At 35.8% G+C, this 16,481-nt stretch overlaps 1 long non-coding RNA gene across 2 annotated transcripts in view; it reads left to right on the top strand.

The window, feature by feature from the left end:
* Positions 1 to 16,481, top strand: part of LOC309804528 — a 249,681-nt gene that overhangs the window by 54,702 nt on the left and 178,498 nt on the right. For both annotated transcript variants that reach the window (XR_014294133.1, XR_014294134.1), the window contains exon 2: positions 11,879 to 11,960. This is a non-coding gene — a long non-coding RNA (uncharacterized lncRNA). The remainder of the gene's footprint in view (positions 1 to 11,878; positions 11,961 to 16,481) is intronic.

Genomic DNA, 16,481 nt, shown 5'->3' with positions numbered 1-16,481 from the left:
TGGTCTTCATAGCTATGTCCTCTGTCCTACTTTCTTTAATATATTTTGCTAGTGATGTTGCCTCTTCACACTCCTCCATCAACTCACTGTGGATAATTCTTTTATCTTAAATGACCAGTCCAGTATTCTCTGTTAAGTTACAGACCCTTAGTGCCAACCTACTGGACAATCTACTTCATTTCCAGGCCGTGTTTGAGTACAAAGCTGATCATACTCTTTTTTATCAGATAGGAGGTTGCATGATTCTTTTAATAAGCCCACAGAGCAAAACTCCTCTAATGTGTACCTGATTTGCTTCTTTGGTGCCTGGCTTTCTCTGTAGCTCCTGAATCAGCTTTGCTTCAAGACTTTGGATTTTTGCTCCAATGGGAAGATTCATTTTTCCCCAGTAAGTGAGCACCCATACTCACTATGTTACTTATCTACCAAGGTTCTAGTCTAGTGACCCTGTACCTGCCTCATTTTACCCATACAAATATATTGTAGATGACATTTCAACTTTAATAAGCTTAGATTTCGCAGTCTCCCACTAATGTGTCAATTCACAATTCTTTTCCCTTCCACTTAAATCTTGCTATCCTGTCTCTCCTCTGCAATACTGGTATTTAGGCAAGAGTCTGTACTTCCTTGGGTCAAAGAGTGGAACCTATAGACATCTCTGGCTCTGTGAGATAGAAGCCAGTGGGCAAAAACTGGTGTGGGGGTGGGGCGGGTAGGGAAGGCTTTTGGAACTTTTAAAATCACATGATGCTGGCAGCTGCCACACATAAGCTTGGCCTTGGCACCCGTAATGCCTCTTCTGTTTAAGTCTTCCTGCTTCATATGGCAATTACTGCCCTACAGAGCTGGAACAGTCAGGTCTTGAGAGCTTTTCGGTAAGAGTGAAGGAAAAGGATGTGGGATGGGGAGAAATAGAAGGGAATTAAACCAACTTCCAGGGTTTCCTTGTTCTAGCTATCAGGCAAATAATTTAATAAGCCTGATGTGCTTTACTTTAAATACAGTTTTGAAAATTTACGTAAATGAATCTCTGCAAATAAAGTGCTATTTCAAACATACTATTTAAAATTTGCTCTGGTAAATTCCACTGGGTTACAAAGAGTGCATAAAAATAATTATGCTTTCATTTCATAGAAGCTGTACTTATTTATTATCAAGTTTGTTTGCATTTATTCCGCATTTGATTACATAATCACATGTCCACGAAAATAATTTCTGTTCTGCCACTGGTCAATAGCTATATTAAAATTGCTTGCCTGAAGCTGGCTCAAAGAGAAGTAAAAAATCTGATCTTACTTCTGCTTGCTTTTCTCAGTGTTGAAAGACAGGATGAGAAATTTACGCTAAAAGTATATTCTGTAGACCAATTCAGGAATACTACACCAAATCCTTAACAGATTTTCACTTCTCTTTGTGCTGTTACATTTTATTCTTTGATGCCATCAGCTTTGTCTTTGCTTCTCAGGAAAAAAAAATTATGAGAGGTTTTTCCTTTCTTTCCTTTTCTTGTCTTGTAAAGTAAGGGGATTTACTGAAGGTAATGAGAAATATGTGATATTGTATTTAGGCTACACTAGGTAGGCATTTACCTCAATGCTTGATTAATTCACAAAGGAGGATATGAGCAAGGTCAGAAATTCACGTAGTTCAGAAAGACATATAATTTCTGTTTTCCCTAGCATTTTAACTGTATTTCCTGAAACATTACTTGTGGGAGAGAAATCAAGCTAGACTTATTAGTCATCAACAGCATTGGGTATTCCTTAGTGTTGGCAGAAAAGTTCAGGAAAGATATCTGAAACACCCATAGTAATTCAGTTTAACTGAAATTTTTACTTTTTAGAACTTCAGGTTAGATCCTATTGTTTCTGTGAGTTGATACCTGGCAGAAAAAAAACCCACCACATTTCATCCAACAATGCAAAAATTAGAGGGTTTTTGGTTTGATTTGTTTGTTTTCTATTTCTGTGGCACACCTGTTAGAGGTAACATTTTATCCATCTCGAAAAGTGCTATTTATAAGGCAGATGAAATTCTATTACTGTCAGTTTATAGAAGCATGAATTTCATAACGGCAAAAGCAAAGCTGAATGCAGCCAGCAGGTAGCCCTGTTTTCTGATTGTTTCATCTTGTAGAAAATGTCACCAAAGTATAATTTTGCTATTTTGCTTAGAAATTATATGGTGTGCCTAGGTAAAGTCTACAGAGCACAACATGAAGGCTTGGAACAAATTACTAGGGTCTGAGGAACAAGTGAAAAGGAAATTCCATGTTGCAGTCTAAATCATCAGGATTCATTTATTCCTTTATTTTTATTAATATGGTAGTAGCAAATCTTTTATTAATATGACACTAGCAAATCTTTAGTTGCAAAATAGAGATATAAGTTATTTTCATGTGGGATTTTTTTTTCTATTGTAAAAAATTCAACCCTCAGTTTATGAACTGTCCTCCTTCGGTCCACATGAAAATATCCGTGGGTAGTTATTTGCCAAGTTCTGACAGATTTCCACATTTCTCTCCCACATAGTCCGTTCTCCGTATGGAACCCCAAATGATCTTTAAAAAATTTAAATCAGGTCATATCATTCTGCTTAAAAAACCTTCAATGGATTTTAGTCCCATTCAGCTTCAAGTAAGATCCATACTCCATACCATATCATGACCTACACCAACTTTCTTATTTATTTTGGTCTTGGGACCCCTTCACACTCTTAAATATTATTGAGGATCCTCAAAAGACCTTGTTTGTGTGCATTATAGCTATTTAGATTTATTATATTAGAAATTAAAACAGAAAATTTTAAAATTGAAAAATATTAATTCATTTAAAGACAGCAATCATACATAGTACATATCACATTTTAATGAAAATAACTATTTTTCAAAACAAAAAATTACTGAAAAGAATGGCATCGCTTTACATTTTTGCAAATTTCTTTACTGTTTGGCTTAACAGCAGATAGCTGGATTCTCATATCTACTTTTTCATTTAATTTATTACAGTAGCACATATCCTTTTGCTCAGGTCCTCTTCACTTTGGTCTCCACAGAGAGATCTTCTTTTTCCACCCACCTATACAGTCACCCTGTATCCCATTACTTTGTTTTACTTTCCCCATACCATTTAAAATTATACAAAATTGTATTATCTCTGTCTGTGTTTATTATCCATGTCTACCCACTCATTTGCGCTTAGGCAAGGACCTTGTTTGTCTTGTAAATCATAGTGTAATAGTTTTCTATTGTTGCTTAACAAATTACCCCCACATTTAGCAGCTTAAAACAGCAAACATTTATTATCTTACAGTTTTTGTGGGTCTGGATTTATGTGCATGTGGTATAGCTGGGTACCTCTGGCTCAAGCTCTCTTTTGAGGTTGGGTTGAAGGATTTGCTCTCAAGCTCACTCCTGTGGTTGTTGGCAGGCCTAGATGATCTACTTCTAAGTTAATTCATGTGGGCCAGGGCTGCCTCTGTCCCTGGCAAGCTGGCTTTCCCTAGGGTGACTGGTGAGAGAGAGAGAGAGAGAGAGAGAGAGAATTTGAATGAACCTAAGACAGAAGCTACAGTATTTTCATATTCTAATTTGGGAAGTGACATCCAATCACTTCTGCCATTTTTAGTCATTAAAAGGAAGTCACTGGATCTAGTGACTCGGGGAGGGGATTACACAAGATGAATAACGGGGAGTAGGGATTACTGGGGGTGAGAGGCTGCCTGCCATCAACTGTATCCTCAGGGTCTAGCATTATATCTGGCACATAGTAGGTGCTCAGGAAATACTTGTTGAATGAGCATAGTGCCTATAGAATACTTAGTTATATGCTTGTTATCAGAGACTTTAGCCTTGTTTTCTGAGCAGAAGGGAGATTATTTGCCTTAGAAGGCTTTTAAAATCCATGCTATTATTCATGGCTCCTCTAGTATGTTGTATTATGTAGGTAGTTGATACAGGCCTACATAGAAGGGAAAATACTAATTTCTTCTATGGAATAAGAAGACTTGCTGGTGTCTTCTGGGGCTTAAGGTGAGAAATTGGATGAATACATTAGTCCAGGGGCTGTGATGTATTCCTGCAGGGGAAAATAGAACTTCATGCCCAATAATGTATGTTTGCCCATTCTTCTTCTTACTTAAAATTTTATCATCTAGCGAGTTTGTGCTATTGTGGGGCCATTGCTCTCTCTTGGTGTCTTCATTTGCCTTCTCTAGGTTAAGGAAAACATTGAGTTGTCTGGTTGGCCATATTTGTTCTAAGATGCAGGAATTCCAAATTCATTAATGTTATCCATGAACAATTGTAATCATTTTCTAAATAAATGTAATATGCTTAATTAATTTATTTACTAAATAGACTGCCTTAGAGTATCTCTACACTATAGTACTATTTTATTTCGGTCTTTTGAAGGAAATTATAGCTAGTCTTCACTTTCAGTCACAGTATAATAACTTTGTTTTTACACCTGTTTCCAGGGCTGCGTACATAGGTTACATATTGGTATGAATTCCAGGGCTGTGTACATAGGTTACATATTGGTATGAATCAGTCTTTAAAATTGTTTTCGTGACACTTAGCTGAGACTAGGACAACAGTGATAATTTCAACTGAGAGTGAGAATGGAGGAAGAGATATTCTCCCTGCAAAGATTCTGTGGGAAAATACATGTAAAACAAATGCTAACATATATACTCACTGTTCACATTGGTAGCTCTCTTTCCTTTTGGTGAAGTTTGGCCGAACACCTCATTTTCAGGTTGGAGCGTTCTCTTTTTGAGGACACATCCAGATTTTACTTCAGTCTCTGTTTGCAACCCAATAAGAGCTGTCCTTAAAACAAAGAAGATGATCAGATTTGGCTGTCATTCTATTAGCTACTTATAATCTCCATGTATTAAAAATATCCCTGGGGAGTTATAAGCATGACAGAAATCCAGAAAATATCAGATTGTTCAGTACATGTGGTCAACTCCACAGTTAAAGTTGTTATCAAACATCAAGATTTCTCATAAATTATGGAAGTGTTCTGAACAAAGCCCCTGATTGCTATGAAAGGAGAGGAAGTCCTAGATAGTGAGAGTTATTAATATATGGCTAAGTTACTGAGGGTATTTGTAGAGTTTTCAGACTGTCTCAAATACTGTTTCAGCTCAATTAATCTATGATTCCCATGAAACAATATTTTCCAGAAGTATTATGGGCAATTGGTTAGTCTTTATGCTGTTTTTCAAAAACTTAAAACCATTCATAATTTCTAATTATGAATTATTTTGAATATACAAAAATTATAATAGACATATATTTACTCACCACACACTGAGATTTAAGAGATGTTCATATTTTGCCATATTTTTTTGTGGACTCTCTTTTTAATTAGGTTTTACTTTTATAGCTAAAATCCAGGTTTATCTCGTCTCCCTCCATTTCACTATATTGAAGTCATTCTATTTCCATTCATGTTTTTATTCTTTATTATACATGTGCATATCCATAAAGAATGCAGGGTTTTGCCTTTGTGTTTATTAAAAAATTTTACATGAATGGTTTCATATTATATATGTTGGACTTGCCTTTATGCTCTTCTGCCATCTCCATGATAGCATGCCCTGGGTAACATGTTGGGCCCAAGACAAGGAAAGGCACAGACCTGGAATCTAGAATGGACTTGGAATCATCTGACAGCTTTGTGTCAAGCCTGGCCATGCCAAGCCTTAAGCTGAAGCCCGACTGACCTGCAGACAAGTCAGCAAGCAATAAGTGCCTTTGTTGTATATCACTGAGATTTTGTGGTTGTTTGCTATGCAGCAAAAACTGACTGACATATATTTTTATTATATATTGTATTAGGTATAACAGCATGCAATGTATTTATCTGTATTGTTCCATATGGTTAAGTGATTCATCCATTTTTATTCATTTTTTATGAGAGAGACTTAAATTTCTTACTGGATGTATTTTTCATAATGTCTCTGGAAACTATTGTCTTTATTTCATGGTATTTTACTTCTGTAAACCAAAAATATCTGTTCCAAAAAGAAGGTGTTTAATGCTAGGTACGTTGTGATTCCTTCCACCAGTGGTCCCAGACAAAATGAAATACAGGTCAGTTATGGGTTAGGAACTGAGAACTGGCTTATATAATTTCTTAATTATATACTTAAAGATCTCAAGTATTGTTAATTCATGACATAGCTCATTTGGTATAAGAACTGGAATAGCAAAGAGAAATTTAAAACTATATTGTAAAATTACTAGTATGGTTAGAAAAGCCATTCACTCTAATGTGTGGTTGGTGTACCTTTGCAGAGAAAAAAGCATCTAGAAGAATTTCACTAATAAAAATATGTTTTGTACCACAGATGTTTTGTACCACAGATGTACCACACGTATGTTTTTGAAATGTAGGAAAGCATTTCAAATATTGAGTTTCCTTCTCAGCATGGGTAACTGATGCCGTCTAGGAGGCTTACAGGATCGAAATTATGTTTGTTATAATCATGCAATTATTTTACATTTGAAACAAGAGATACTCACATAAAACCTACCACTCAGACCAAGACATGTGAAAGCCATTAGTGGTAATGAAAAATAGACTAAAGTGAGATTAGCCCCTTTTGCATTTCCACACTACAGTTCATGGGAATAATAGAAACTAAGTCCAGTGAGTCACAAGTCTTCTAGGAGGCCTGCTTTAGGAAGTCTCTCTGAAGGGATCATTCAGGCCTGTAAATTCTTACCAGTAAATCATAACTTCTCAGAAACCTTTAGGTTGGAAAGGGATGAAGCCGATCCTGGTCATTTTTACTTTTTTGCTCTAGGTGAGGAAGAGGATGGGAATTGGCTAGATGACTGTCATCGTTTCAGCTTTTAGACTCTTGAACTCAAAATAATAGCTAATACTTATTGACTACTTACTCTGGCCCAGAAACTGTGCTTTTTTTTTTTTTTTTAAGCGTAAACCTTCATCCTCAAAAGAGCAAGGTAGGGATTAATAGGGCCCTTTTGCAGATAGTGAAACTGAGGCACACAGAGGTAAAATGACTGACCCAAGGTCCGTGGCTGGTAAGTGAAGGATGCTAGATTGAACTCACCTCTATCTGGCTCTCTGTGCTCTTAACTTTACACCCATGCCCCCTCTTAGTGGACAACATGAACCTAGTGGCTGTTATATGTGGACAGTTACGTAATATTGTAAAATGTACAGAGGAAAGCAATTTTATTTTTAGGCCTTTTTCCTTATTTGAGAAAAGTTATATGATGCCACTGTGTACAACTTTGAATTGTAATCAATGTATCTCTCCCTTACAACTAGCAGTGTAGAAATATGCAAATATATCTTGTCTGAGATGAAAAAGCTTTGAGTTTGGTTAAATGGCTGTTTATAACTTTGAGAAGGAGACTCGGAAATAGGTTTGCTAAAGGGGATTCCTTGACTTATGCTGACTATAGCAGAACTGTTTGTTGCCTGGCCCCAAACTTTTTCCACCATCTCCTCCCATTTTGTTCACATATCACGTAGAGAAAATGATCTGAGCCACGGGACATGTGCTGGGGGCTCCTGGGAAAGATTTCTTCCCCGGTGAGAGAAAGCTACCCTTCCCCATGCTTTTTGTCTTTGAAAGTGATGTGGAAATGAGATATTTGGAGCTTCTGTATTCACTTTGAGACCATGAAGAACAAGAGAATTATAGAGTTGCAGCTTGAAGTCATCTGATTATCAACACTGAGCGAGAGTTGGAACTGTAAGCCTCTGACTGAGTTAGCTCTTGAAGGTAGTCATTTATTTTACCATCCTTGTTGGTAAAAACTATACTTTACCTCAACTCTTCTGTTTACTAGATGTTCATGAAAAAGTTCTAGTTTGTAGTAATTCACATATCAAATTTTGTAATCTATATAATATTCACATATAAGTTTACTATAAACTTTTGCACAATAAGCCAACTAAATACTTTATTTGTTGGTGATGAGGTCACCAGATTCTTATCTTAGTGGTCTTTCCAGTTACTGTACAATTTTAAGTCATAATTAGTAATGACAAATAATTTTAATGTGAATTTTTCCCACAGAGCCAGAAGCCTGATTTTCTCTTAAAATCTAGACCTTTAGTTGAATTTTACATTTGGTTATGTTCAGCATTGCAACTGCACTTTCAAATAGTCTTGATACTGCAGGAGCAAACTCCAAGATTCTCTCTTGAAAAACCTCTCAGGCCTGTGTGGGACCCTCTGCCTTTTTAGGAACCACCCCTTTGTCTTTGCTTGGTGTACTTATTAAGCAGAGTTAAGCAGAAATAAACCTGAAGTCAATTTATGGAAGGTGTGGTTGTATTAATGGAATGGTGCACGCATGAGAGAGAGAGAGGGAAACAAGAACAAGAGTCACTGTATCTTAGATCACATTCATTAAAGGAAGAGTCCAAGACACAGATTTAGGTATATGTGAGTTGATGAGGAAGTGCTTTTCAGGACAGATCTATAAGGGAGTAAAGGAAGCAGGATAAGGAAGGCAGAGAAGTTGAGCAATGATAAAGTCTTGGGGAAAGTCTAGCCTTAACCTGATTTAGAGGGCTCTGAGGCATAAATGGTCCAACCTGGAGCTGTCCTGCTTTGAGCTAAGAGGACCAGACTCTGTACCCCATATCGACCAATCATTGGCCATCCCCTGGGGTGGACATAGTGGGGGGATTATGGTGATATAATTTCCAGTGCATCTCCTGCTGAGGCAGTGCTCTGGAGGTCACAGGTATAAGCTGTTAGCAATAGCAACTTGAAGAGCTGGGAAATGGGCATATTATCCTGTAAAAGGGATTTAAGAGAGGCACCCAAATCATCTACTACAGTTTACTTTTGGGTAGGAACCTGAAGTTTAAGGAAAGTTAAATTTAATTCAAAACAAGTTTATTGAATGCCTACTATGTGCAAAGCAATATACTAGGGCAAAGGGGGTTACAATGTGAATGATCTGTTGCCTTCAAGAAGTGCAGTGTTTAAGAAATAATTAAACATTCAAGCATTATATCTATTCCTGAGATTTGTCTCCAGTATCAGGCTTCGTAAGTTATAAATTCCTATAAAGATAGTTACCTTCTATACTGTAGTATTCCTATAGTCAAGTGAATTTGAAAATGTCTACTCTAAAATTAGATATAAATTCTCTCTGAGCTTATTTTTAAAAATTATAGCCTACTGTTAATACAAAGAATTGAGTTGACTCTTCAAAAGTTTAGACTATTTCCATGCATGTGAGAAGAACAAAATTACATACTTTTAGAAGTGGAGGTCTGACATTTTTATAGTTCATTTCTTTTTGGTTTTGTTCCACTGAGTGAGAAGAATGATTGGCTTTTATGTGTTACTCAGAGAAATCTGTTATACTTTATACTCTTTATCGTGCACACAAGACATGTTTCTGCTGTGGCCACTGCATCAAATATCTTTTTTAAAAAATTTATTTTATTTTTGGTTGCATTGGGTCTTTGCTGTGCGCAGGCCTTTTCTGGTTGTGGCGAGTGGGGGCTTCTCTTGTTGCGGAGTACAGGTTCTAGGTGCACAGGTTTCAGTAGTTGTGGCTCACGGGCTCTAGAGCACAGGCTCAGTAGTTGTGGCACACGGGCTTAGTTGCTCTGTGGAATGTGGGATCCTCCTGGGCCAGGGATCGAACCTGTGTCCCCTGCATTGGCAGGCAGATTCCCAACCACTGTGCCACCAGGGAAGCCCTGCATCAAATATCTTGATGGTTCTATAGATGACCTTTCTTAAATTGAAAAAATTGATTAGTGGTTTTCTGGAAGCACTCTGTCTGGTCGTCTAAACTTGAGCTGGAAAGGTACGGTGTATATACGTGGAATTTTTCTACCAGTGTTGTTACTGTAGAAAATTTAGTATTTATTCTACAACATGAGGTGATAAAAAGCTATTGTATACCCTTCATTTTTCCAGGTCAGATTTTCTCCAAGTTCCCATCCTGATGGACTACCAAGAAATTAAACCTTAATCATTACTAAGGCTCTTTCCCTGCCACCTTTATCACCCAAAGGTTTTAAGAGTTCTTTACAGTTCAGAACATTATATTCCTCGGTCTTTAGTCTTTTTTTATTTAATTTTTTTTTATATTGGTAGGGTTGGTTTACAATGTTGTGTTAGTTTCAGGTGTATAGCAAAGTGATTCAGTTATACATATACATATATCCATTCTTTTTCAGATTCTTTTCCCATATAGGTTATTACAGAATATTAAGTAGAGTTCCCTGTGCCATACAGTAGGTCCTTGTTGATTATCTATTTTATGTATAGTAGCGTGTATATGTTAATCCCAAACTCCTAATTTATCCCTCCCCGCAACGTTTCCCCTTTGGTAACCATAAGCTTGCTTTTGAAGTCTGTGAGTCTGTTTCTGTTTTGCAAATAAGTTCATTCGTATCATTTTTTTTTTTAGATTCCACCTATAAGTGACATCATATTTGTCGGGTTTACTTCACTTAGTATGATAATCTCTAGGTTCATCCATGTTGCTGCAAATGGTATTATTTCATTCTTTTTTATGGCCCTCAGTCTTTAGTCTTGACTGTTCATATCCTAAGTTACATTATAGCATTGTCATTTCTGTGCCAAGACTGGGCATAAGATCTTTCCCTAAGGTTCCCATGGACGTGATTCTTAGTATTCTATGCCCATCACTCTTCCACAGGTTACCTTTAAGAGCCATCAGAAAGCTACTCACCTTTTGGAAAGAGGGTGTATGGATACATCTGTGTGGAGATGAGCTGTGGTCCCCCACCTCTTTAAGAGAAGCTCTCCTACTTCCTCCTCCCCCTACCTCAAATCCCTCAACTTTCTCTTCTTTTTCTTTGGAACCCCAGTAATTCCTTCTATGAGTTTAAGTTTTTGAATATAAAATCCAGGAGAAGGTATTATATTCTGGGTACTCAAAAGCTTCTGTTTTATATTTGGACACAAAAACATTTGAGGCAAGGCAAGGGGACACATAAGCTTAGAAAATCTTGGGATGGAGAGGGGAAAATACCTATGGATGGGAGAATAAAAAACACATAGTGATATTTTGATAAATTATTCAGCTTTTTAAATTAATATTATTATTTGTTTTTATTTAAGACCTTATTATTTTTAGGGCAATTTTAGGTTTAAAATAAAATTGAGAGAAAGGTAAAAAGATTTCCCACATACCCCCTTACCCCACACATGGATGGCTCCCACCACTATCAATATCATTCACTAGAATGGTACATTTTTTACCAAGTATAAACCTACATTGACCCACCATAATCACCCTAAGTCTATAGTTTACCTTAGGGTTAACTCTTGGTGTTGTACATTCTATGGGTCTGGACAGGTGTATGACATATATTCATAATTATCATATAGAGTATTTTCATTGCCCTAAAAAATCCTCTGTGCTCTGCCTATTCACCTCTCAACACCAATAACCACTGTTCTTTTTACTGTCTCCATAGTTTTCTTTTTCAAGACTGTCATAGAGTTGGAATCATACTGTATATTGCCTTCTCATATTAGCTTTATTCACTTAGTAATATGTATTTAACTTTACTCTGTGTCTTTTCATGGCTGGATAGCATTTTTCCTTTTAATGCTGAATAATATTGTCTGAATGTACTACAGTTTATTTATCCTTTCACCTACTAAAGGACATTTTGGTTGCTTCCAAGTTTTAGTAATTATGAATAAAGCTGCTATAAACATCCATATGCAGGTTTTTGTGTAGATGTAAGTTTTCAGTTCCTTTGGTTAGATATTAAGGAGCACAACTGCTGGATCAAGTGGTAAGAGAATGTTTAGTTTTGTAAGAAACAGCCAAACTGTCTTCTAAAGTGGTTGTACTATTTTGCATTCCTATCAGCAATGAACAAGAGTTCCCGTTGCTCTGTATTCTCACCAGCATCACGTGTTGTCAGTGTTCCGGAGTTTGGCCATTCTAATAGGTATGTAGTTGAATCTCATTGTCATTTTAATTTGCATTTCCCCGATGACATATGATGTACAGCATATTTTCATATGCTTATTTGCCATCTGTATATCTTCTTTGATGAGGTGTCTGTTAAGGTCTTTGGCCATTTTTTAATAGAGTTGTTTTCTTATTCTCATATTTTTCTCCTTCTTGAAAGAATAAAAAACAAAAGACATATTGATGTTCAGTGTTTAATTGTTGGTATTTGTTCTTTCAAAATATATTAAGAATCAAAGATAACCTTGTTCTAGTCAACATGTCCTAACCAGAAGAAAGTTCCTATTTATGTAACTTCTTTTCCAAAGAATGTTAGAGAAGTTGAGCCAATAAATCAATTGAAGGTAGAAATAAGGACATAAGAGGAAACTTTTGCTTGATGATGTGTAGCTTTGTGGAAATAGGACCATTCAGAAGCAGACATATAATGCATGCTGGTAGGGGATCGTGGTGGAAATGGAGATGGGAATTGGTAGAACCAAAAGAGGTTCAACTCTGACACAGGCCTGGACTACTATGTTTGGCCCTCTCTCCATCCTATTTAGGTAATTCCTCTGGCTTTCCATTGACATGTGTCTGCAGAAAGGGATATAACATGGGAAACCCAAGGGAGAAGTTACCTTTGAAAGGAATTTAAGGATATTATGAGACAACCACTTAAAAAAAATCAGATGCCTTCTAAAATTTCTGTGAAGTCTGTAGGAGATGACTATTATGTAAATAACCACAAATGGATAAGGTACGCAGAGTTAAATTTGTTCTTTAGTTCTAGGTGTTTTTGACATACCATGTTACTGCTTCATTGCCAAGTTGGAGAAATAGAGAAATCTGAATCTTAATAATTTTCTCTTGATTCCTAATGTCCATTTTTGCAGAAAGGCATAAAAACCTTTGGGTAAAAATTGAGATCTAATCACAGCATAGAGATTGTTTACGTATATCTACAAGAAAAATATTACCACACAGTTAGATAATGAGAACTCCTTATCACGTAATTTCTAATTTTCTCTGTGAGTAAGTGCCTTGAAGAATGTACCTTATTAAAAGAATGATTCTGGTTACTCATTTTGTGTTCTGTGCCTATCAGGCCTTCCTACTGGATGTGATTTCAGTTTTTCTTACCAGGTAGAACAGCTACTCTGCTCATCACAAAGCAGTGTGTTTATATTCCAAGATTTGTGATTTGATAACTTTACTAACCTAGTACCATTCTGTTGTTACTAACTAGTTGCTTTACATGGTTATTGTATTTTACAGTGTAAAACTGGAATTGGGACTTCAAAAAAATCTCTAATTCAGTGGTTTCCTTAAAATTCCCTGTGGTGCCTTTAAAAATATTCAAATGTTTATATTCAAATATTCAAATGTTGAATCAGAGTCTTCAGGAACCCACTAATCTTGTCCTTCACTGTTCTTTCAGAAATGATACAACCTAAATCATCTTATAAACCACATAGTAAATTGATAAGTGTGGGGATACTGTAGCTTTCTCATTCAGTCAGACTTTAAATATATAAGCAGAGAATTGTAAAATGAGAAAATGGCCTCAAAATAAAGACAGTTTAGTTTTAAAGCCTTTCTACTTCATAATCTCTTTGTGTTTGATACAGAAGATCTTAAAGTATTATGAGGCTCTATGAAATCTTTCATCACTAATTGGAATAAAAAATGCTGTTGTCCTCAATTGCAGTCTCTTAATCTGCCATCAATCACTATGGGATAAAATATGGACCTACCCTTATGTTTACAGTGTTTAGTGTGTTTTTGTAATGTTTAGTATTTTTTCATCATTTATATTGACATTTCTATCAAGAGTTTTTTTTTCTTTTTAACTTTCTTTGAATAAGAATTTGGTAAAATAAAGTGCAGTATGAAGGTAAAGATATTGATGGTGTCTATTTTTAGAGAAGAAGGGCTTCTTTCCCAGCAAAATAATCTTAAACTTTAAAAATTAAAGATTTTATAATAGGGACAAATTGTTAACCATGACATTGATTTTGTTTTCCCTTTAAGCGTGTAATCAAGTCAGAGAAGAGTTACTTTGTTTAGTTTTGCCTATTTGAAATCTATAAATGTAATCATTCTATGTACTTCTGTACCTTCCTTTTACTGTTCAGTGATAGGTTTTTGAGATTCTTCTTTATTTATACTCTTAGTATATATCTCACTCATTTCCACTGCCATGGACATGGCAGAGTGTAAATATTCAAGTTTATTTATCTATTCTACTGTTAATGGATATTAGGATTATTGTCAGAATAATGTGTTGTTACAAACACTATTGCCGTGAATATTTTAAAAAATATTTATTGATACATAAATACCATAAAGTTCACTCATTTAGAGTGAACGTACAGTTCAATAGTTTTTATAGTATTTATAAAATTTTGAAAGTCTCAGCAAAATCTAATTTTAGAACATTTCATCATGCCAAAAAGAAACCCTGTACCTATTAATAGTCACTCCCTACCCCCACCTCACCTCTTCCTTCCATCCCTGGAAACCACTAGTCTACTTTCTATTTCTGTAGATTTGCCTATTATGGACATTTCATGTAAACAGACTCATATAACATGTGGCCTTTTGTGTCTGGCTTCCTTCGTTTAACACATCGTTTTCAACATTCATCCTTATTGTATCAGTACTTCATCCTGTTTTATTGCCAAATAGTGGTCCATTGTATGGATAGATCACATTTTGTTTGTCTTTACATCAGTTGATGGACATTTGGGTTTCCACTATTTGTGAACAAGTTTTTGTGGGGACATAATTCTTTATAAGTTTCATATGTAGATACCTAGCAGTGAAATTGCTGGGTTATATAGTAACTCTATGTATCATATTTTGAGGTACTGCCAAACTGTTTCGAGAGTGTCAGTATCATTTTACATTCCCATTAGCAATGTATGAGAGTTCTAGTTTCTCCACCTCCTTGCCAACACTTATTACAGTATGTCTTTTTGATAATGGTCATCTTAATGGTGTGAACTGGTATCTCATTGTGTTATTGATTTGCATTTCCCTGATGACTAATGATGTTGAGCATCTTTCCATGTGCTTATTTCATTCATATATCTTCCTTGGAGAAAGAAGGTATATTCAAACCCTTTTCCCATTTTAAAATTCGACATTCGATTTTTATTGTTGAGTTGCAAGAATTCTTTACATATATTGTATATATGTGCTGGAAACAAACCCCTTATCAGGTATATAATTTGAAAATGTTTTCTCCCATTCTGTGGGTTGTCATTTCACTTTCTTTTTTAAAAATATTTATTTATTTGGCTGTGTCGGGTCTTAGTTGCAGCACACGGGGTCTTTGTTGCAGCATGTGGGATCTTTCGTTGTGGCACACGGGCTCTAGAGCACGCGGGCTCAGTAGTTGTGGCACGTGGGCTCCAGAGTGTGCGGGCTCAGTAGTAGCGGCTTGTGGGCTCTCTAGTTGTGGCATGCGGGCTCTAGAGCACATGGGCTCAGTAGTTGTGGTGCATGGGCTTAGTTGCCCCGCAGCATGTGGGATCTTAATTCCCCAACCAAGGATCAAACCTGCGTCCCCTGCATCAGAAGGCGGATTCTTAACCACTGGACCACCAGGGAAGTCCCTTATTTCACTTTCTTGATGGTGTCCTTTGAAGCATAAACATTTTAAATTTTAATACAGTCCAAGTTCTCTTTTTCTTTCATTGCTTGCACTTTTAGTGCCACATACAAGAAACCAAAGATTTCTTAATTCACAGTCCCCAAAACTACTTCAAAGTCCCAAAGACTTATGCCTAGGTTTTCTTCTAAAAACTTTATAGCTTTAACTTCTCACGTTTAGTCTTTGATCAAGTTTTGAGTTAATTTTTGTGTATGGTGTGAGATAGGGTCCAATTTCATCTTTTGCATGTAGATATTTGGTTGTCCCAGCATCATTTATTGAAAAACCCCATTGAATTGTCTTGGTACCTTTCTTGAAACCAATTGAACGTAAACATAAGGGTTTATTTCTAGGCTCTAAATTCTATTCCATTGACCCATTTGTCTATTCTTGCGCCAGTACCACACATTTTAGTTTCTGTAGCTTTGAAATCAGGATGTATGCCCTTTATCTTTTAAATTTAATACGATAACCCTCATTTGATCTCAAAAGTTTTACATTTTAGTAGTATAAAATTATAAAATATAATAAATTTTAAAAAATGAATAATACTCATAATACTACCAACCAGAATTAGTACTTTAGGACATTCTTTTGGTCTCTTTTTAAGCAGCATTGTAAATTTAATTTTCAGTTGATCCACATGCAGTGTGATAAGCAGTGAGCATATTTTTCTTCCGAGACAATCTTCATGAAGTTCTTGTATAATATTTAAACTTTTATATTTTAATAACTTAGATATAATTGAAACACGTAAATGTCAATTAATGACAAAATGAATTTTCTATTTGCACTTTATTTTTATGGTCTTCAATGCTGTTTGTAAGGGGAGACAGTTTACTTTCTTATATAATGCAG

The sequence above is a fragment of the Mesoplodon mirus genome (assembly GCF_964341445.2).
Source record: "Mesoplodon mirus genome assembly, chromosome: 5".
Lineage (NCBI taxonomy): Eukaryota > Metazoa > Chordata > Mammalia > Artiodactyla > Ziphiidae > Mesoplodon > Mesoplodon mirus.
The sequence above is the reverse complement of the archived record's forward strand: the minus strand, read 5'-3'. Positions and strand labels throughout refer to the sequence as shown.